This window comes from Podarcis liolepis, assembly GCF_965112155.1.
Source record: "Podarcis liolepis genome assembly, chromosome: 9".
NCBI lineage: Eukaryota > Metazoa > Chordata > Lepidosauria > Squamata > Lacertidae > Podarcis > Podarcis liolepis.
The window spans coordinates 39,126,864-39,150,598 of NC_139564.1; the positions used below are offsets into that span (position 1 = coordinate 39,126,864).

At 40.5% G+C, this 23,735-nt stretch overlaps 1 long non-coding RNA gene across 1 annotated transcript; it reads right to left on the minus strand.

Moving 5' to 3' along the window:
- Positions 1 to 10,092: 10,092 nt before the first annotated feature.
- On the minus strand, positions 10,093 to 23,230 carry LOC310714674. Its single transcript, XR_014529955.1, has 2 exons — positions 21,666 to 23,230; positions 10,093 to 10,245 (listed from the first exon to the last, which is right to left on the minus strand). It is a non-coding gene; the product is annotated as an uncharacterized lncRNA (long non-coding RNA).
- Between the last annotated feature and the right edge of the window lie 505 nt (positions 23,231 to 23,735).

Below are 23,735 nucleotides of genomic sequence, written 5' to 3' on the forward strand. Positions count from 1 at the left end.
ACAAATTACAGTGGTGCCTCGCAAGACGAAATTAATCCGTTCCGCGAGTCTCTTCGTCTAGCGGTTTTTTCGTCTTGCGAGGCAACCCTATTAGCAGCTTAGCGGATTAGCGCTATTAAAGGCTTAGCGGCTATTAAAGGCTTAGCGGCTATTAAAGGCTTAGCAGCTATTAAAGGCTTAGCGGATTAGTGGCTAAAAGGCTATTAGCGGCTTAGAAAAAGGGGGGGAAAGCAAAAAAAAATCGAAACACTCGCAAGACGTTTTCGTCTTGCAAAGCAAGCCCATAGGGAAAATCGTCTTGCGAAGCAGCTCAAAAACGGAAAACCCTTTCGTCTAGCGGGTTTTCCGTCTTGCGAGGCATTCGTTTTGCGGGGCACCACTGTATCTCCAATAGCTGCTGTTGAGGAGAGTCACTCTGCTTATTCTGCATACGTTTAAGCTCTTTATTGTACAGGCAGTACTTTTCACATTTCATTGCCATTTTAACTCCCAAGTTCTACATATCTGCTCCCACTGCCTAAGGATCACACTTTCTAATCATCTGATGAACTCTGATAAATGTGATCTTCTGCAACGTACAACATTTTCCAGGTGTTGTTTTTCCTGCAACTGACTAACATGGCTACTCCTCTGGAACTTACATATAATTATACAGTTATATGAGTCAGTTGTTATTCCTTAATGCTGCTCTTGCTTTTGTATGCTATATACAAAATAAATAGCAAGGGATGAAGAAACAAAAGGCTGATGTTCACAGGTGTGTACACATGCATAAATACTTTTGCCCAATCATGCCTCCAGTCTGGTCAGTGACCGAAATGATTCATTCATTCAGTTATGCCCCACCCACTGCTGTAAAGACTGTGCAAAACACCCAAGTCCTGTAGAAAGCAGAAGGATAAGTCTTGAAAGGTCAGATAGGCCTAAAAGATTATGGAGATGGGAGAGGGCTGAGTATAGAAGTTTCACATATTGGCAGCTAGAAACTGCAATCACATCTGTCCAGTTTCTAAGCCTTTAGCAGGAATGACCAGATTGTTCTCCCTGCTTGTAAATCATCTGCAGTGAAGAATCACAGTTATATATGTTCTTTCCTGCTTTTCTTTTCTTTTCTTTTCTTTTCTTTTCTTTTCTTTTCTTTTCTAATAGCATGGATAGAGAAAGGGAGGCTGGAAATGGGAAAATGGTACCCACCCTTTCTGGAATCTGGTGTCCAGTGTTCATGTTTAACGGTGCTTCATATTAAGTCTTTATTATAGTCTTATGAGGATAGGAGCATCTGCCATTGTCCTGTTCCAAAGGCAGAATCAATATGCAGTGGCATTTTACTTTTGCCTGTACTACTATTTTTGCCCAATAATAAAATGTGGCCCTTAATTCTGGAGTTGAGATGGTGGTGGTCTTCATCCTAATCATCCTACTAAGGTTTGATAATTAAAAAAAAGCACTGGCAAGGGGCTACCTACCAAAAGGCTGCAGCAGGCAATATAATAGCAGTGTAGCAGGAGGATGAGTCAGTGAACCTGGAATTTCTTCTTGGTTAGAAGCCAAATCTAGAGTTACAGTCTCACTTAGATGCCTGGAGTGAACCAGACATCTTATGTTAGAGGCGTTCCTACATGGTACTCCCAACCTTTTGTCTCAGGACATCTGAGTAGCATCTTGGTATCATCACCACCATCACAATTATGAGGATAAATGGAAAATAATAAATAAGTAGAAACAGAATTGTGAAAGGCGGAGGTCAATTACTGCTGTCCAAAGACATACCCTAGCACAAAGGTGAGGAATTTGTGGCCCACCAAGTGTTGCAGGGATGTTCCCATCAATCCTGGCCATCAGCCATGCTGCCCTGTGCTGATAGGAACTGGGAGCCCAACAGCATCCTTAGGGCTGCAGGTTCCTTACCCCTACTCTAGGGGTAATGGCTCTGAAGCCAACCCAACTGTTAAGATCAGTTAAGAAAGAAAAAGATTTATTAAATCAGTTTAGTAGATATACATAGAGAAATCTAGAGTAGATCTACAAACAGCATTGCTATATATTGTGACAGGCACAGGAAGGGGTTGGGGACTGATTTGCAATGGAGCCTTAACCTGTACCAGGTTGTAGCACCTTTATGGTTCTCTATCACACCTTCTTCCCTAGCCTCAAAATCCTTCTTAAACAGGGCAGGAGACGATCTGCTGAGGAGCACTGCACTAAGTCATATTATTGATGCTGATACTATCAACCCTTGATTGGCAACAGCTCTCCAGAACATTAAGAGATATTTGGGGGGTCATTTTTATTTTGCCTGTTTCTGCTCAGTGGTCTCACTAATTGATACGCTACTGTAATGTTTTGAATACGTACTGCAATGTCCAAAGGGAAAACATTTTCAGGCAGGAAACTTGATGGAGACACATATTCCACCTGTACACACTGGTATCTTAATTTCTGTAGCTTGACCCAACAAATTTCAACAGGTTATTTTTAAAAATATACATTTCAGCCTTTCCAACAACTTTTTGAAAAGCAAATAGGAGCTTTTCAAAAAAGGCAATGCATTTCCAAAAACTGAGTAGTTGACCAAGAGGGAGGAAGTAATCCCTTCACATATACACTGCACATAAAATGAAGTAAACAGACCTCAGTGAACCAACATAATCCGCTTAAAAATGATATCCACAAGAACTGGAGTTTACTAATCTCTTATCCAGTAAAGTAGTTGCAGAGCAATACATGTCAAGCCTTTAAGAAAAATCACTAGCAGTGTCCATATACCTAAAACTCTCTCCTGCTATTTGAAGTTGCTTATATACACACTTCTCTGCACAACTCAGGACTGTTCAGTTTCTTAAAGATGAGTGTGAAATCTGGAGAAATGCTGAGTTGCAAAGATTTTAGGATTTAGGATTTTATTCAGCTTATTTTCCAACTCATTAAATTCTGGCCATAAGAGAACTAGAGAAGGCTATATAAACATATGAAAGATACAGAGCATTCTTCAGGCATTAAAAAAAAAAAAAAAAAAAAAAAAGGAGCAGGTGCACAAAAAGCCCCCATCATGCCAGCTCCCATATCTGATGTTTACACACTGATAACAACTTCATGGATTGAGAATACCATGGTTAGAATCTGCCCCATCCTGTATAATCAACTAGTCTTTTCCAAGCTATCCTAATCATGTTCAGCTAAACATGGTTAGCATCTCCTTATGACCTTTGTACTCTTCAAGGCATGAAAATCAGGAGAGGCATAGCTAACGCACATGTCCCAAGGCAGCTTCATAGTTTGAGCCCTCATGCAATCTTTTGAATGCCTAAAGTGGGCTACTGAGTCAGAGTAATGGTCATTTCATTCAGTATTGGGCAGCACAACCTTAGCATGATGCTGCTTGACTAAGCCACCTTCAGACCGCCATTTTCGCCCCAAGGGATTCCATCACTCCATGGCTCCCGAGACGTCTTCCTGCTTCGCCAGTCAACCAAATATATAAAAGACAAATTTAGCCAGAATCCTGGGAGTGACAATGAGAGCAAGCAGCTTTAAAAGCCTGACTCAATATACTACATGCCACCCTCTGTCTCATTAAATCCACTTCTGACGGATGGTATAACTTTTTCCTTTTTTCTATGGCTGAAAGCATTTCTGTAGATTGCAGAGGACTGCATTGTGTGGATTTCTTCAAAGAGCCTTCTCTTGCCTTGAAAGTTCAACAAATTACCTGTACTGCAAGCACAAAGTAGTTCCACAGAACATCTGTTATAAATAACACTATTATAAAATGCTTCTGCCTGAAGGCTTAATCGAGGTCCATGAATATTCAAGAAGAAAATTTACAAACTCTAGAGAGGAGGAGGAGGAAGAGGATGTGACAAGGTACATTACCAAGGCATTATATATAGGTGGAGAGTTTGCAAGGGAGAACCCTTGATATAGCAGGATATTATTTTGCTTCGGATGATTTTGCTCAGGGGGGTTGAGGCCAGAGGATGAATGGTTCTTAAATATAAAGTTATACCAGCATTTATCAGATTATATTATTCTTGACTTTAAGCCCTTTTCTTGATGCTTTGGAGATAAAGTGATGCTATTCTATATGAAAGAAATGGCTCTTATCATGGCTCAAATGAAATATGATATTTATCAGATCCAGCTTTGTGTGGTAACTCATCCCTTGAAGCACAAACTTGAGATTATACTCTCTTTCTGGATAAATATATTAGCTTAAAAGGATGAAAATCAATGCCAGAGTTTTTAAGCTTCATTACAGTAAACTGACCAAAGTGCTTAACATTTAAAATGATGCTAGGGTTGAATCTTGCCTTGATATTAAATGCTCTGCATTGGAACTCCTTATGCTCCTAAGGGGAATATTGTCATTATATGAATAACAGTAATGGAAAGGATATTTGCACATGCACCGTGGAATTATTTTTTCCATTGTATTTTCAAGTATAAACACCACCGCCTAAGATCAATAATGTTGTTATTTTAAAAGTATCATTGATGTACGCACATGACACAATAACAAACATCATAAGCAAATAAGATTATTGCCCCAAAGATCTTAACATTATAAATTTCAGTAGATAACCAGACAACAGAGAGAGGGGGGAAAGACAGAAAGAAGGAAAAGTAATAGGAGAATGATATCCACAAACAAAGTTATATGTGCTTAGGCTTAGTTCAAAAACTATTTTATTCTTAGTAAACATTACAAGCAACTATAGTAAAGGCAAATATGATCATTTGAAAAACATAGATGTAACTAAGGCTCTAACTAAATTTCAGCTTCTTGTAAGTGTGTACTTTACTCTTCACAAAATGCTCATTTTAAGCCCAAACAGAAATGACAGTCCAAGTTAAAATATTGTGAATATTCCGTGTGTGGCACATTGTGCACTTTAAAAACACCAGCTGCTGTAGCTGTACAGTGGTACCTTGGTTTAAGAACAGCCCTGTTTAAGAACAATTCAGTTTATGAGCTCCGCAGAACCGGAAATAGTGTCCTGGTTTGCGAACCTTACCTCTGTCTAAGAACTGAACCCAAACAGTGGAAGGCCACTGGCGGCGGGAGGCCTCATTAAGGAAAGCACGCCTCAGTTTAAGAACGGTTTCAATTTAAGAACAGACTTCCGGAACGGATTAAGTTCGTAAACCGTGGTACCACCGTAGTTCATCATCCTGAGAACCCTCTGAGCTGGGTTTAACATTTCACAGATGTAGAGCTGAGAAACAGTTACCTGCTCCAGCCCACCCTACAAGGGAAACCTCTGATTTGAAATCTGACCCTCCATTTTCAAGTCCATCCACCAATGCGGCAGAGTGCAATTTTGCTATTACAAAACTATATAACTGTTTTAGCTGTTTTAACATATTGTATGCATCACCTTGAGACAAAAACATGGAAAGTGGTATAATAATAATAATAATAATAATAATAATAATAATAATAATGGTGGTGATGTAGTATTAGTAGAGTTCTAAAATTAAAAAATCAACAGCAGAGGCAGATGACATGGTTTTCCATCAAATATATTGGACAATAACTCCCAATAAGATCAGCCAATATTGATGATGAGAGCTGTAATCTACAACATCCAGAAGGTACCAAGTTGGCTACCCTTAATATATACGGTAATAAAATACAGTAGGCTGCAACCAAGCCTTATAAAAGGACTGCAATAAAACTTGGTTTTAGTAGAGAACGCTGTAGTTCCACAAATGACCAGAGAGTGGCAGAATGACAACAAAAACAAGCAGAAGCTGGTCAAGCGTTCCCTTCTGCAACTAGGCTCTCAGTCCTATTCTGTTTTTAGTTACAAAATGGAAACAATAAGAGGACATGAGATACTGCAAGTTAAACTAATTAAGATTAGATAGTATATGAGGATATTCCAGTGAAGTGAAAAAGAGAAAAACTAGAGTTGGCATTTCTAAATACAATATTTGATCTGATTTGCTTATCTTATTTAGTCCACACAGCTAATGCTGATTGTCTTATCTACCTAGAGGAAAAGATAACTTTAATGCAAATAATATTCCAGATAAGGATTTTTCGGTTTTATTTGTTTCACTCATTAGCCACATTTTAATACCTGTATATGAACCTACAGTGTCTAAAAGGTAAAGAGCAAGGTGATATGCAGCTTAGATAAGAGTGCACCCATTGCCTAAATATCAATAAAGTACCTGAATCCGTAAACCATTTTTCTCTTTCGCTTTTTGGCAGACTATCTAAAAGCAAAGGGTGGTAGTCCTTCTCAGAGTAAAGGTAAAGGTAAAGGTAAAGGGACCCCTGACCATTAGGTCCAGTCGCGGACGACTCTGGGGTTGCGCGCTCATCTCGCTTTATTGGCCGAGGGAGCCGGCATTTGTCTGCAGACAGCTTCCTGGTCATGTGGCCAGCATGACTAAGCCGCTTCTGGTGAATCAGAGCAGCGCATGGAAACACCTTCTCAGGGTAGTTGACAGATACAACACATTAATTTCAAGGGGCTACTCAGAGTGAAACTAGTGTTGACCACAAACCAAATAATCAGTTTTTGTAAACCAAACCTCATGTTCCTTGAGCAATTTAGTGAGGAAGGAATTTGAACTTAATATTTTATTAGGGACGCGGGTGGTGCTGTGGTCTAAACCACAGAGCCTAGCGCTTGCCAATCAGAAGGACAGCAGTTTGAATCCCTGTGACGGGGTGAGCTCCCGTTGCTCAGTCCCAGCTCCTGCCAACTTAGCAGTTTGAGAGCATGTCAAAGTGCAAGTAGATAAATAGGTATCACTCCTGCGGGAAGGTAAATGGTGTTTCTGTGTGCTGCTCTGGTTTCGCCAGGAGCGGCTTAGTCATGCTGGCCACATGACCTGGAAGCTGTATGCCAGCTCCCTCGGCCAATAAAACGAGATGAGCGCCACAACCCCAGAGTCGTCCATGACTGGACCGAACGGTCAGGGGTCCCTTTACTTTTACTATTTTATGTTATAGATCAGCACAATAACATTGTGGCAAATCCTGTCTTCCCATCTTTGCACATGCAATGCCACAGAGCGCAAGAAGTACGACATTTTTCTCTCTCGGAAACTGTTTGTGTATTAAACTGAAATCCAAGCCAGATTAAAGCATTTCCTGGAGTGTACCCATTCAAACAAAAACTAGGGGGCAAGCTTTGTGGGGACCAAGAAAAACTATGTTTATTTATCTATCATGCTGTTTTTGAATTCCTGCTTAGGAACAGAATTCCTCTATGAATGCAGTTTATCGAAGGAAAAATGCTCCATAACTTGAGTAAATAATATATACTAGTTACAGATAGGTAGCCGTGTTGGTCTGCCATAGTCAAAATAAAAAAAATCCTTCCAGTAGCACCTTAAAGACCAACTAAGTTAGTTCTTGGTATGAGCTTTCGTGTGCATGCACACGAAAGCTCATACCAAGAACTAACTTAGTTGGTCTTTAAGGTGCTACTGGAAGGAATTTTTTTATTTTTAATATATACTAGGTACTCTAATTTAGCCATGCTGGGTTGAATCTGTTCTAACAAACATACTTTCAGTAATTTTCTCCTGCAAAATATGTTAGCTTGAACCAATAATTTTAAATAATTTACTGATGACTCCTACTGCGATTCTGTGATGCCAGAAGTTTTTTTGTGACTCTGCCCATGGTCCCCAAAACGTGTCCTTTTTTAAAAATAATAATTTAAAAATCAGCCACACCTACTTTTACACTTCAGCCATGCCCCGTTTGATATGCAGCCCCCAGTGGGCTGATCATGGGTCAATATGGCCTGAAAAAGGCAAGCCACCTCCATTCATGAGCCTCAGAACTCTCCGTATTTGATTACTGAAATAATTTCCTCATTTCTCAGCGCTGGAAAATAGTGCTCCAAAGGATTGGTATGATTCTGTTTGTTCAATTATATGGGAATTTAAGCACCAGGTGTGGAAAGCTGTTTTATTCCCTAAGGTATCCACTTTAGTTTTATTGTAATTAACGTTCAGCAGATTCTCCTTGCAAAAAGAACTTAAGGCTACTTCTAAGCAGTAGATGGAGGCCTGCTTAGTGAAGGAAAAGGGTTGCATGTTGTTTGCATAAAGCAGTGAAGAGAGCTTTCTTTTCCCTTTGACAGATGGAATGAATTTCTCATACCTGGTCTTTGAGGCATAATTGTTTATAAAGAAGTTACATGGGAATGGATGAAGTACACATCCATGTTTCCACATTACTATATACTGGTTAGGGATACAGTGTTGTTTATAAGCAATACTGGAAGGTGCAGATCTAACCTTCAAGCTATTACTATTTTAAAGAGTTCACACTAACAAAAAAACTAAGTGATGATCCAGACAGGATATTTGAATGGTATTGAAAGCACCACAAAAGCAATGAACTAGGAAGCCTTTCACACAGACACATATTTATGCAAAAAATAGGCAAACAACATAATTATTAATTGTGACGTAGCTGGATCTGAAACTATCCTCCTCCTTGGTAAAAAATATATATTGGAAGACCATTTCTCAAGATGCAAAACTAGATAGTTTTCATAGTTGGCCTCCATGTTAAGTATAAATGTCTATAATTTGAGTTGATGCTGTGCTCCTACTTGTAGATGATAACTATTATGCGGCAGACAACAGAATTGGGTGATAAAATCAAAATCGTTCCTCATAATCATAGCCCATCCTTTAAGGTGTTCTTAAATAGCTCACGTCTGCCATCATTTCCCAAAGACTTGCTATTAGAAAATTGAGTGATCAATGCCACAGGTTCTGGGGCTAGGGTAAAAAAGGTAGTTAAAGGACCCCTGGGCGGTTAAGTCAAGTCAAAGGTGACTATGGGGTTGCGGTGCTCATCTCGCTTTCAGGCCGAGGGAGCCGGCATTTGTCCAGTTTTCTGGGTCATGTGGCCAGCATGACTAAACCGCTACTGGCACATGGAGGTGACGAGTGCCAGAGTGCACGGAAATGCCATTTACCTTCCTGTTATAGTGGTACCTATTTATCTACTTGCACTGGCAGGCTTTCAAACTGAAGAAGAGAAGAAGAGTTTGGATTTGATATCCCGCCTTTCACTCCCTTTAAGGAGTCTCAAAGCGGCTAACATTCTCCTTTCCCTTCCTCCCCCACAACAAACACTCTGTGAGGTGAGTGGGGCTGAGAGACTTCACAGAAGTGTGATTGGCCCAAGGTCACCCAGCAGCTGCATGTGGAGGAGCGGAGACGCGAACCCGGTTCCCCAGATTATGAGACTACCGCTCTTAACCACTACACCACACTGGCTCTCAAACTGCTAGGTTGGCGGGAGCTGGGACAGAGCAACGGGAGCTCACCCTCTCACAGAGATTTGAACTGCTGACCTTCCAATCAGCAAGCCCAAGAGGCCCAGTGGTTTAGACCACAGCACCACCCGTGTCCCTACACTGGGACTATGACACCAGGCCAGAGGTCATAGACATAAGATTGCTATTAAACCCCTGAGAGACCTAACTTGGAGAACACAAAGATGGTGAAGAAATGCTGTTTCCAAACACAATCCCATTGGGCTATATCCAGTTGTGTTAGTCCTTGAGCATAGTAGGTTCCTACTTTCACAAGTGGATGCTTCCTTCTCGTATCCCTTCAAATCTGTTTCAAATGGTTAAGGGATTCTCTGGAGCAGATTTGAGTGGGAGGAGAAGAGCAATCCGTTTGTACAACATAGGGTCACCCATTACTTAGTACCGTTAGTCCTTTCTTTACAATCTCTACTAACTAATTTACAAAAGTTGGCAAACTTCTTAGTCTGAATTGCAATTTCTAAGCAGAACCAAATATGTCTCTGGTCAGTGAACTTTTTGGCTTTCAAGACAGATTTATAGCCCCACTTTTTTCCCAACTACAACAGATTTAATTAATGATGAATCTTTTGAAAATTCTCCTTGCAGGGTTGACCTTTCCTTAGCAGCCTTACATCTCGATTGAACCATAATACTCTATTAGCTCTTGCTGTAGTAGAAATACTAAGTACCATGAGAATAGAGTTTATGATGTCATCTATCTGTTGGCAAAAATATTTAATACTGGACGTAAGATCCTTCAGGGATCCATAAAAATGCAGAAAAGTGGTTTAAGCAGAGTGTGGTTTTATTTGAACAGCTTTAGTAACCATTTTGGTATCAACAAGTACTTAGAGGGGTGGGGAACTTAATAGCCTCTGTTCCTTGCCCCTTGCTTTCTTCCTTGGTGTGCCACACCCCCAGTCTTCCTGGTAGCTCCTGGCTGAAATAAAATGACAGTAAATGGTCACTTGTCCTGAGACCTGTTTCAAGGGAAACAGCTGGATTTCCCTGGTGCAGAAGCATCTTAATGAAGTAATTACTTCATTAATTAGAAATACTAAACAGAAATTTTCAACTCACTTGATATCTGATTTGCACCACGCCATTTGCAGCAATGTATTATTAATGTGCTTGTACTACTGTTGTTAACAGAGTAACTCTAATGCAAGTAAAAATGGTATTATACAAGCACATATATTGCATGCCAAATATAAATAAAAATTGGTCTTATGTTACGATAGTAAAAAACAGAAAAGTTGTCTTGCAAACTCAGTTTGGCTGCCGTTGTTTGCTACTGTGTGATTGCATAATTGAAATCAGATGATGCAGTTACTTGCCGTAAACGAACGGCATGTATCCAATTGATTTTGTCCTGTACAAAACGTTATCATGTGACTGCACCAAAATTAAAACAACTTGTAAAATGGAATGTCCAGTGGTGGGAAAGAAGACCGATCCTGTTTTGTTTAAATATCAATGGTAATGATCTCTACAGCATGTCTACATTAATGACATTAATTACAACGATCCAGAATGCAAGTCAGCTAATGCGCTCAACGTTAAACCACATTTCTGTTGACCTTGAGTTTTCATCTCTTTGACCTTATGTGAAATTACACTAGCTAGTGGATTATGCGTTGCTCTAATTGTTCCTTTACTTTAACATTGGCCTTTACTTTCTCACTTTGCCCTAGAGTTGTTTAACAAAATGGTAAAATAAACTTTTCTTTCAACTTTTCTTGGTGGTAGAACATGCCATTACCAAGTAGCCCTTAGCACCATCATGATCATATTTAACTGTTTCATCTGGACACCCTAATAGAGTTTTTATTGTTAATATTAACTACATTTACATTCTGGGGTTCCTCCATGGAACTCAAAGCAGCTTACACAGTTCTTTGCTGCCACTCTGTTCTATTGACATACCTTTAATAATAAATACTTCAAATAAATATCAATACAGAAAAAGTCATAGGTCAGTTCTGAGCTGTAGTTAGTGCAAACAAGTGATTTGTTGGTGAAAACATCAGAAGATCACTGTTAAAATATTTGTCTACATCTTTTTCTGCTCGTCTTTGAGGATGGCAAAAGTTCCCATTAAAGGTTCATTGATTAAAGTACAGCGTAGTTTACAATTCACAAATCAATAAAAAACACAAATCAATTTAAAAAAAATACTGAAATACAGTTAACCCCTCTTATCAATATAGCAGCAGACAAAATCCATACAGATGATAAGGGCCCCACCTGCAGATCTCAAGGTGTGGCCCAAGATCTTTATAAGGTAGTGTCAATACCTTAAACAAGAGGCAGTTGTGTATAGGTAGCCAGGGCAGATTTTGAACAATTGGTATTCTATTGGTTCAATTTCCTGTGCTGCTCAGTACTCTGACAGGTGCATTTTGCACTAGTTCTTGTATGTTAGTTGCAAATAAAGTACATATTTAACCCAAATGAAGCTTGTATAGTTGAGAATATTGAACTTCATAATATTTGTAAGTAATATCCCCCCCCAAAAAGCAATCAAGGAAAAGCAATTTTCATTATACTTTACACCACTTGTTTGTAGCTCTTGAACCAGCAATACTTCCCAATTTCAGTGATGAGTCTTGTGATATACTGAATATGAGCTAATTTGTTAAAGCACCAACTATCATGGATTTCAGTTCACTTCAGCAGATTCATTAAATTTTATCCAGAGATCAAATATATACATACATGGCCTTGTGGGTTATAGCCTGAACAGTTAGATCAAAGGGATTTTTAAAATAAAAAAATACAGATTGTAATAATTATATTAAAGCTAAAATGTATGTAAAATAATTACCATCAGCAAAGAAGTGATGATAAGCAAGCATCCTGGCATTTGTCAGCTAATTAACACCTATAGTTAGCTAAAAACTCATTATCTTGATTAGGCGGGAAATGAGCTAAGCCCTACTGCATTCAATTGGGCTTACTCCTGTGTAAATATGTACAGAATTGAGCTATGAATGGCAGCACATAACAGACTTCTGTGGCAGTTAATGTTTGCTCATGTCTGTAGTTCATGACTACAATCATGTATACAAAGCTGATCTGTAAGGGATAAATTCTCAGCAATAAGCCTTTTGTAACTGCAAGAGATGCTTGCTTTTATTTTAATAGTTCACATCTGCCAGAGCTAGTGAGTAAAATATTCAGGTCCATCAACATGAACTCAAGCTGATTATTTGTGGTGGTGTTGGGGAAAGCCTCAAGGACAACAAACCTGGCTCATTTTAGAAACAAGTGTTAAATTTTAAGACTTTATAAGTAATGCCCAGTCCTAGTGCCTCTGTTAATTAAAACCTCTACATTCCCAATATACTTTCCTCTGTACTTAGTCACTTTAATTTATTATAATTTGTTTCTTCCTCTCATATCCTAATGAAATGCCATATTTCTAAAATGGAGAAGTGGATTACATAAATAGGCTGTTTTTAGAATTAATGAAACCTCCTCAGTGTGTTAATTAATCCAAAGTTTTAACGAGGGATGTATTCAGAATGATTAACCTGCCAAGGTATTGAAATTGTTCTCTCCAACCCCAATCCAATCAAGTAAGGTGGGTAATAATAGGCGACAGGCAAGTCTCAGGAGTGGCACCTAGTCCTCAGAATTCCCTTCCCCAAGGTAACTCGGGTACCAGTTTTCTTTTCAGTGCCAGATGAAGACCTTTTTATTTGCCCAGGTATTTTATGCCTCTGTTTTAAAACTGGTCTTATTTTCTCTGGTGCACTTTTATATCTCTGCCTTTGTACCTGATTTGAGTATATTTTTAGGTGCATGTTTGAATTTCAAAGTAAATTGTATAGTTTTTGTTTGTGATTTGGTTTTTTGCTGCATAAATTCTCCAGATACATTAATATAGCACAAACCAGCTCACCTTACATTAGTATTTTACAGCAGAGGGGTGTGTGGGTGTGTGTGTGTGTGTGTGAGAGAGAGAGAGAGAGAGAGAGAGAGAGAATTAATAAATCTCATTAATTTCAATGGTGCTTACTTTCAAGTCAGTATGATTATGTACTCTGACCATGCTGCGAGATCCTGCAAAACAGAGCATGCTGCATCAGTGAGGATCGCTTCCTAGCTAAAAATCAGTGTAACAAAAATACAAAGTAAGTGTGCATAGAACAGGGCTGCAAGCCTCTTGATGGCACTTAACCATGCAGACTATCTCAGCAATGTGTCCACCACATCTTATATTGCTTCACACTACAAATATGTTACATTATATATAAAATGCTAAATACAAATTGCACTAATTATCTAGAAATCTGTCTAAATATTACAGAAGTATGCTAAATTTAGAAGACTACTGTAGTAAAAATACTGCATTTTCATTTCCCACCCCATGTGGACGTTATTTTAGGATACTTCCTGTAGCCAAAGACATGGGAATTGGGTGTCAAAAGATTTACTGGAGAGAGAGAGAGAGAGAGAGAGGGAGAGGGAGAGAGAGAGAGAGAGAATAGTTTTACACATTTTCTTGGAAAAGTCAAAAAGAACTGAGAAAAACAAAAACAAAATTTAGATAAACACAAGCTGTTTGCTATCCAGTCTGTAAACCACAAGCAGCCATTTTTGGGTGGCTGTTCATATTACAGAATTTTAACAGTGAGATTTGCCAGCGCTCTAGTCTTTCTTCGAGAAAAAAGGTGCTGGCGGTACTGACCATGAAATCGTTACAGTAAGTGTCACATTTATTTATTTATTTTGTAGATAATGATTTATTAGTTTTCGATTACATTCCAATAATAGCCTCATTATAACAATGCCAATCTATAATACAATCATTATTACCAATCATTCAAATACCAAATTATATCATTTAATTAAAGTGCCTCCCCCACATGCTAAATTTGCTGGATTTCTGATTTTATTTCTGCGTTCCAAAATCTTATTAGTTTCAATTACATTCCAGTCATAACAATAATTCCCTATACAACAGCTGCAATGTTAATAACTTCTATTCGTGTTGACACATTAAATGATTTGTAAAACCTTTTGCAAAATAGAGCTCCCCCCCCTTTACACACAGTTCCATTTGATGTTATAATCCATATTGTTAATCCAATTTCTTCCATCCTCGCTTATACTTGTACAATTTGAACTAACATTCAGGGGAGGGTTGCTGAATCATAAATGTAGAGAGGAAAACTTTAAATAAACAAACCGTAGGCTCCCCCCATCTTTTGCACCAAATGAAATCTTATCTCAAATACAAACCTTAAAGTCTTTGCTGTTGGTTTGTTCCAGTTTGTGATCTCATCTCTTCTAGCAAGCGCCTGTACTTTAGTCCAATTAAGCTCTAATCAAGAGAAAAACCTCTGCTTGATGGCGGCGTAGAAGGGATTTCGCCAGGCAAAGTGCTTTTGCACTCAGCACCTCCCTGCCCCCTGCATTCCATGCTGGAGCAAGAGCCAGGTAATGGGACGGCCTGCGAGTGAAGCAGCCCTGGGGGGAATTTGCAAGAATGATTTACCCTCTATCATCCTTGTTTTTGCATCTCCTACGCTCTCCCACTGTCGTGGGGGCTGCCTCTATTAGGGCAGACCGGAACCAGAAGCCAGTAAGTGCCACACTTTTAACCAGTGCTTTTCTTCTAGAAAAAAGGCACTGGTGTACCCTTCAATACACTGCTTGAGAGGATGATGGTGATGTCTTCATTTGGTGATGACAGAGCACTACTGATGTGCTCATCCATGGGGAATAATAATAATAATAATAATAATAATAATAATAATAATAATTATTATTTATTATTTATACCCCACCCATCTGGCTGAGTTTTCCCAGCCACTCTGGGCAGCTCCCAATCGAGTGTTAAAAACAATAAAGCATTAAATATTAAAAACTTCCCTAAACAGGGCTGATTTCAGATGTATTTTAAATATAAGATAGCTGCTTATTTCCTTCACATCTGAAGGGAGGGCATTCCACAGGGCAGGCGCCACTACCGAGAAGGCCCTCTGTCTGGTTCCCTGTAACCTCACTTCTCGCAATGAGGGAACCGCCAGAAGGCCCTCGGCGCTGGATCTCAGTGTCCAGGCTGAACGATGGGGGTGGAGATGCTCCTTCAGGTATACAGGACCGAGGTCGTTAAGGCTTTAAAGGTCAGTACCAACACTTTGAATTGCGCTCAGAAATGTACTGGGAGCCAATGCAGATCTCTTAGGACCGGTGTTATGTGGTCCCGGCAGCCACTCCCAGTCACCAGTCTAGCTGCCGCATTCTGGATTAATTGCAGTTTCCAGGTCATCTTCAAAGGTAGCCCCATGTAGAGCGCATTGCAGTAGTCCAATGAATGAGAAGGTTGTATTTGACATCCCCACACATTGAGCAACACTGTCCCTTCTACTTTAGGAAGAAGCACTTAAGGGTTTATATGCTCCAGTAAGATATAGGCAATTGGTGCTAATTCAACACAAGTAGTGTGAAGCCTCATAGCTCCTAAATACCAGCTAATACTTGAGTGGCAGCATTCTGCACTAGCTGCAGCTTCTCGTTCATCTTCAACAGTAGCCCTGTGTAGAACATATCACAATAGTCAAGGTGGGACATCACCAGAGCATGTAGGATTGTGATCAGGCTATCTTGGTCCAGAACTCAATACCATGAATAGCACTTGTGCCTCCAGTGATAAAGATGGACCTACGAGCACATTCAGACCACTTACCTGCTCATTCAGGGTAAGTGTGACTCCATTCAGAATAAGGCTGAGCACCCAATCGATGTACATAAGAACCATATGTATGTGAAGTTGAATGCAGTCAATAGGAGTGACTAAAAAAGATTTTGGTGTGTCTGTGAGCAGGCTCTAAAGTAAAGGTAAAGGTACCCCTGACCGTTAGGTCCAGTCGCAGATGACTGTGGGGTTGCGTGCTCATCTCGCTCAATAGGCCAAGGGAGCCGGCGTTTGTCTGCAGACAGCTTCTGGGTCATGTGGCCAGCATGACTAAGCTGCTTCTGGTGAACCAGAGCAGCACACGGAAACGCTGTTTACCTTACCGCCGGAGCGGTACCTATTTAGCTACATGCCCTTTTGACGTGCTTTTGAATTGCTAGGTTGGCAGGAGCTGGGACCGAACAATGGGAGCTCACAGGCTCTACTGTGCCTTTAAAACAACCATCAGACAGAAAGCCAATTGCATAGTGCATTATTTAGCACATAGCCAGAGCACATCAAATAATGCCAGCTTGGTTGAGAGCAGTGAAGGCATAGAATAAATAATTATCGACAGATTTAAATACTTTGCTTAGAGAAAACAAGTACAAAAATATGGGATCTCCACTCCCTAGTGTGACCTTGCTAGTTATAAATTGGCAAAATATATAACACTTTACTTTTTATTCTCATGCCATGTTCTTTACTCTTTTCATTCAACACCCCCAAAAGCAGTGAGAGTCAGTCATTGCCATATAAGATGCTAGTTGTGCCCACTGCTGGAATCAGCAATTTGATTGTGTATTGTTGGAATCTCAAGATTTTGAAAACAACCCAGAGCCATTTTAATTTAAGAAAGAAAATATACACAAAGCACATGGAATCTGGTGACTGGCACAGAACCAGGTACATTGTGTAACTGATTCCTCAGAGGCCAGCTTCTTTTTCTTTCTTTCTTTTAAAATTGCTATTTAGTTTTATTCTCAATTGTGGATCAAGAGCCTGTAACTTAACCAAAGTTCCTCCTATTTCAGTTCAATTAATGATCACTTCAGGGGCAAACAATACATTATACACAGATATGTGTAACAAAATCCCTCAGTTCTATTTTCTTCCAAAATGAGACACACACTTGAAAAGTTGCAAGCTGAAACACAGAAGCAGTACATCTTGTTGGTTCTTAGTCCTTTTCCTCGCAGCCAAAAATTACTCCCTCTAGCACTTTTTCACACAACAAAAGATACCAATATCTATGTTGTACAGTGGTACCTCAGGTTAAGTACTTAATTCGTTCCAGAGGTCCGTTCTTAACCTGAAACTGTTCTTAACCTGAAGCACTATTTCTGGGTTAGCGGAGTGTGTAACCTGAAGTGTATGTAACCTGAAGCGTATGTAACCTGAGGTACCACTGTATGTCACTAGCAGTGAGGGGCATGAGCTTTAAAGAAACAGTGCACAACTACAGTATATTTGAGAAACTAGAAGCACTTTTGATAGAACCAGAGTTAACTGGAGTAAATGAGTAATTCTTAGGCTGCAAACTACTAAACACACTTACCTGGGACTAAGTCCTAGCAAACTTAACAGGGATTACTTCTAAATAGACATATATAGGAAGGCGCTGTTACTCAAAATAACAAAAAATGCATGAATAACTCTTTATGTCACAGATGATCTCAGGTCTGAGTCATACAATTGTGAATATGTTTTTAGTGTAGTGTACACCCATCTTAAAATAGGGCTGTAATCCAAACCGGGGGGGGGGGGGGAATCTGGCCAAGGACAACAGAACAGACATAAAAAGTGAAATGTTTAGGTGGATCATAGTTTGCCATGTCATGGGAAATCTTTCTTTAATGAGTTGATCCGGGATATGTGAGCTGACATCTTGACAGCTATTTGTGCATTCATAAGAGACTGTTTATGACCTCGGAATCCCTCAAAAGAAGTAAATTGTAGTGCCTCCTGCATAATAATAATAATAATAATAATAATAATAATAATAATAATATTCAAAGTGATAGGCTTGCTGGATGAAAATATTAAAAATAAAGGAAAATATGTATATCTTACTATTGTCTTAATAGTTGTAGAGAAAGAACATTATTATTTATAATTTACAGAATGCCTAATATGCACTAGATACTACACAGAAATAATAATAATTATAAACCCTGCCTGCAGGCTTGGAATCTAAACATCATGAGGGAAGGTAGAGAGAAAGGAGAACCTTTGAACAAGTTGGGAGAAAGTGAAAGAAGGAGAGTAGGAACAAAAATACAATAATTAACTTCAGAATAAGAAACAGAAAATCGAAACAACACATTAAGATGGAAAATACAAGAGAGGATATGTCACCTGAATATTCCATCCACAAGATAACTAAAGAAAGAACAAAGACAAGGAACAGAGTAAGGGTGTGTCAGTTTACCAAAAAGATTAGTGTTAGATGAATGTAGGTCCTGGGAAGAATAGAGGAATATAAATAAGAAGGGAGCAATATTATGAAGAGAAGTTCAAAACTTACTGCAAAAACAGCAGAGAAATCCAGCAAAGGGAAAAATATAGATACATAAAAGTGAAGAAACGACAGATCAATTTTCAGGATGTTCTAGAGAAAGAATAGGGATAAAACTTTGTCCAAAGCAGAAATATGAGCCAAAGAGAAGGATAAAAGATAACACCTAAACACTTGTTGAGAAGATTAGAGGGTAATATTCCCAACTGAATGAGAAAAAGAAGCAAGCAGCAAAGATTTTAGGAGGAATGGCTAACTATGGTCCTCCAGATGTTGTTGAACTACTGTACATCTCCGACTCTGGACTGTGCTGAGGGAAAGTTGGAGTCCAACAACATATGGAAGACTACAAATGAGTCACCCTGATTTAGGGGGAAACACAATACATGCACAGTGCACTTCTATACATGTTTACCCAAAAGAAAGTCCCAATAAGTTCACTAGGGCTTCCTCCCAGGAAATGGTGTATAGGATTGCAACATTAGGCTTGCACATGTTAAGGTTTTTAAAATGTTTCTATTCAGTTTTTACAAAAGTAAGCATCAAAACTGTGCTAATACAGTGGTACCTCGGGTTACAGGCGCTTCAGGCTACAGACGCTTCAGGTTACGGACTCCGCTAACCCAGAAATAGTACCTCGGGTTAAGAACTTTGCTTCAGGATTAGAACAGAAATCGTGCTCTGGTGGCACGGTGGCAGCAGCAGGCCCCATTAGCTAAAGTGGTGCTTCAGGTTAAGAACAGTTTCAGGTTAAGAACGGACCACCGGAATGAATTAAGTACTTAACCTGAGATACCATTGTATCTCAATAGACATTTGTAACAAAAATAATAATACAGTTCTCATCCCTCTCACCCACTGAGGGAGAAGAAAGTATAATTTTACATGTATAGATGGAGGATGCCAGTTTGATGGATTGCCAGGCAGGAAAGTAATAAAAGAAGTGCAATAGTTGGAGTCTTGAGTTCCATTTAGAGCTCTCATATATTTTGTAAGTTTCTCCATTAATTCCACTGTCCATATCTTTTGCCTCCATAAGGCAAGTTACAAGTTTGCTGATTCCACACCCACCCACCCCAGTTTTGTGCCACCTGTAGCCCAACTGCCACAAGTAGAAATGTTTTTAGTTCCTTGGAATGCAACTCCTGTTGCTCTCCGTGGAAAACATATTAGATATTAAATTTGAGATAATGATCCAACATCCAGGCAGATATAGATTAGACATATTGGTAAAAACAGCAGGAGAAGAGGAAACGGGGGTGGGAAGGGTGAAGAGCTAGATATTGTCAGTAGGATAAAGGTAAAGGGACCCCTGACCATTAGGTCCAGTAGCGGAAATCTCTGGGGTTGCGGCGCTCATCTCACTTTATTGGCCGAGGGAACCGGTGTACAGCTTCTGGGTCATGTGGCCAGCATGATTAAGCCACTTCTGGCGAACAGAGCAGCACACGGAAACACTGTTTACCTTCCAACCAGAGTGGGTACCTATTTATCTACTTGCACTTTGATGTGCTTTCGAACTGCTAGGTTGGCAGGAGCAGGGACCGAGCAACAGGAGCTCACCCTGTCACGGGGATTCGAACCGCCGACCTTCTGTTCGGCAAGCCCTAGGCTCTGTGGCTTAACCCACAACCCCACCCGCATCCCACATCCTCAGTCAGTAGGATACTGAGAGTCAAAAAAAGAAACCAGATTGCCAAGAGGAAGTGTACAAAGAGTAAAGGGAAATAAGCCCAATAACTGAAACCCTGAGAAAAGAAAAAAGAGCCATTGACAGAACTGTAAAAGAACGATTTGTTAAGTAGTTTAATCCAAAACAGTACATAAGATATCTTTTATGACACCTTTTCCTGTGTCACGTTTCTTCTGGATTCAGTTCCCCACCCTGCCAAGTTAATTGTTTCCCTTTAACCTTCAGTGTCTACAAACACAGGAATTTTCTAATTGCAGTCAAGACTAGTCATTATATCATTCCTAGTTCTGGCTGACATCATGGGCATAGCCAGGACTTTTGTTGGGGCGGCAGAACCTATGTGATTGGTCAGTTAAGTATTTATATTGTTTTACTTGATGGGGGGGTAGCTGCTCCCCCTGCACCCACTTGGCCATACCCATTGCAACACGTCCTTTTTAAAGCTTGGGCAATAGAAATCGTGTTAGCATAATGCCCTCTAATTGGCTTCAAAAGCATGTGCCTGAGACACTGATTGGTCCATGTTACCAGGAAGTTTTCTAACTATAGAAGATTCTCCAGTCTCAAAAATTCAGATGAAGATGACAGAGACGACAGAGAAGGTTTTAGGTTAGCACAACTGGTGTGGTTGCACATGGGGCATCATGCTGCAGGGGCACCAAAACAATGCTGTAAAACAGAGTGCAGGGAGTGAATTTTAGCACAGGGTGCCGCTGAAATTTGAGAGCCCAAAGTCCGCCATTGAAGATGGAGCTTGCTACTATAGGGTAACTACTTTCCTTGCTCCATTTATCAAAGAGCAACAGGAACCATCAATCATTGGACTACTGCAATGCGCTCTACATGGAGCTACCTTTGAAGGTGACCTGGAAACTACAACTAATCCAGAATGCAGCAGCTAGACTGGTGACTGGGAGTGGCCGCCGAGACCACATTGGCTCCCAGTATGTTTCCGGGCACAATTCAAAGTGTTGGTGCTGACCTTTAAAGCCCTAAACAGCCTCGGCCCAGTATACCTGAAGGAGCGTCTCCACCCCCATCGTTCTGCCTGGACACTGAGGTCCAGTGCCGAGGGCCTTCTGGTGGTTCCTTCACTGTGAGAAGCGAAGTTACAGGGAACCAGGCAGAGGGCCTTCTCGGTAATGGCACCCACCCTGTGGAATGCCCTCCTACCAGATGTCAAAGAAATAAAGAACTATCTGACTTTTAGAAGACACATGAAGGCAGCCCTGTTTAGGGAAGCTTTTAATATTTGATAAATTATTGTATTTTAATATTTTGCTGGAAGCCGCCCAGAGTGGCTGGTGTTCCAAGCCAGATGGGGGGTATAAATAAATTATTATTATTATTATTATTATTATTATTTAGGCAACTATGTCTTGTCTCTTTTACCTCATCCTGGGACAAAGAAATTTTGTTTTTAACCAAGTTTAGAAGTTATAATCCTATGCACCTACTTACTATGGGACTTATTTCTGAGGAAATATTCACAGGATTCTGCTTCTTCTTTTCTTGTGCATTTGAATGCCAACTGACTCTGATTTTCTAAAAAATAAGCTTATTTTTACATTTTACTTCATTAAACCTTCTATGCAAATCCATGCTCAAATACTTCCAGCAGCTGAGACACCCTGAAATGTCTATGATTACGAACATCATCATTATGTATTAGATTTCTTGCCTGTCCTTCACCATAATGTCCCAGGGCAGGTTACAGCAAGGGAGCAATTGCTATTCAGTATTGGGTGACCTGAACATTTTTGGGTGACCTGCACATTTTTGCTATACAGTGGTACCTTGGTTTTCAAACGTAATCTGTTCCAGAATACCGTTCGAGTTCTGAAACGTTCGAAAACGGAAAACTCAATACGGAAGCCGCGTGGCATGCTTGGCTTCCGAGGTGTGTTTGAAAACCAAACCATTTACCGCCGGGTTTATGTTGTTGGAAAACCGAAACATTAGTCATCAACGGAGATGTTCAAAAATCGAGATACCACTGCATTAGGGGCTTGATAGTTTAGAAAAAAGGCCAATAAGGAGGGGCATGATAGATGTTTATACGTTCATGCGTGGCATGAAGATACTGGGTAGGATATTAAGAGGCTTTTCTCTCACACAAACTAGACACATGCAGTGGCAGGAGGCCCGGCGGTGTCTGCTATGGCAAGGCCCGGCAGAGTCTGCCGCGGTTGTGAGTAGGCTTGACGGGGGCCATTGCAGCTGCAGGAAGCCCTGGCGGGGATGGTTGCAGGTAGGCCCTGTGAAACCTGTTGCGGCCACAGGCAGACTGCAGCCATAGGAAGGCCCAATAGGGCCCGCTGCAGGCCACAGAATATTGAGGTGGCCCAAACCTACTTGAAAATTGGGGGGGGGGCTTGCTCTACCCCCCCAGAGCGCTCCTAATACTAGAAATTGGGTCCATCCAACAAAGGTGGCTGTGGGAAGATTCAGGACAGACCAAATAAACTACTTCACACAATACCAAGCTAAACTATTGAAATTGCTCCCACAGAATGTAAAATGATGGTCACCTACTTGGATGGTGTTTAAAGAGGATAAGACAAATTAATGGAGGAACAAGTCTAGCAACAGCTACTTGTGCTGCCTACAGCCTTCCCATAGGAATCTGGTTAGCCATTGTAAGAACAGGATCCTGGAGATGGGCCTTTGGTCTGATCCACCAGGACTTTTCTTATGATCTTAACCTTTCGTTACTGCTTGAGACAAAAAGGGAAAGTCTACGCTTGCCTTCTTAGCTGTCCCTGCTACTTCTGCTACTTTCGTTAGCCGTAGGAATCCCGCTTTGCTTTTCTCATTATTTCTGGTGAGCAAGGAAAGACCCTTGTCCCACCTACCTCACAGGGTTGTTGTAAGGACTTCTGGATCATACACATGAACAGCTGATAACTCTGTAGACATAATCCTGCCAGGGGATTTACGTCGTACTTGAAAGCTCCTAATTTTGCCTGAATTGTATCCTATGCTCTACACCAGGCATCCCCGAACTTGGCCCTCCAGATGTTTTGGGACAATTCCCATCATCCCTGACCACTGGTCCTGTTGGTTAGGGATGGATGGGCGTTGTAGTCCGAAAACATCTGGAGGGCCGAGTTTGGGGGTGCCTGCTCTACGCAGTTATTTGTTGAATCATATTATATTAAACCACTAAAGCTCAATCCTTTTTCTTTTCCCTTTTTCTTACTCTTTTCGGTTGCCCCTTAGTGACCGAATTTCAGCTGGCATTGGCAGTCCAACTGGATCCCATGTGCGAGTTTTTATTGTAGCGACGATACTCCTCCCTGAACTTCCTTGACATTTTGCAGACTTAGAAGGAACCAGAAATATTAAGCGAGCGAAGGGGCAACAACAGAGAGGTCTCCACCTCCTCCTTGCTCCGAGGCGACAGGAGAAAGGCGCTTCGTTTGCGCCAGAGTTCAGGGCAGCTCAGCGCCCATCCCTAAACAGAGCGAGCAGGCAGCTCATGATGGGACTCCGCAGAGGCCAGGTCCTTAAAACCGGGTGGAAATCAAG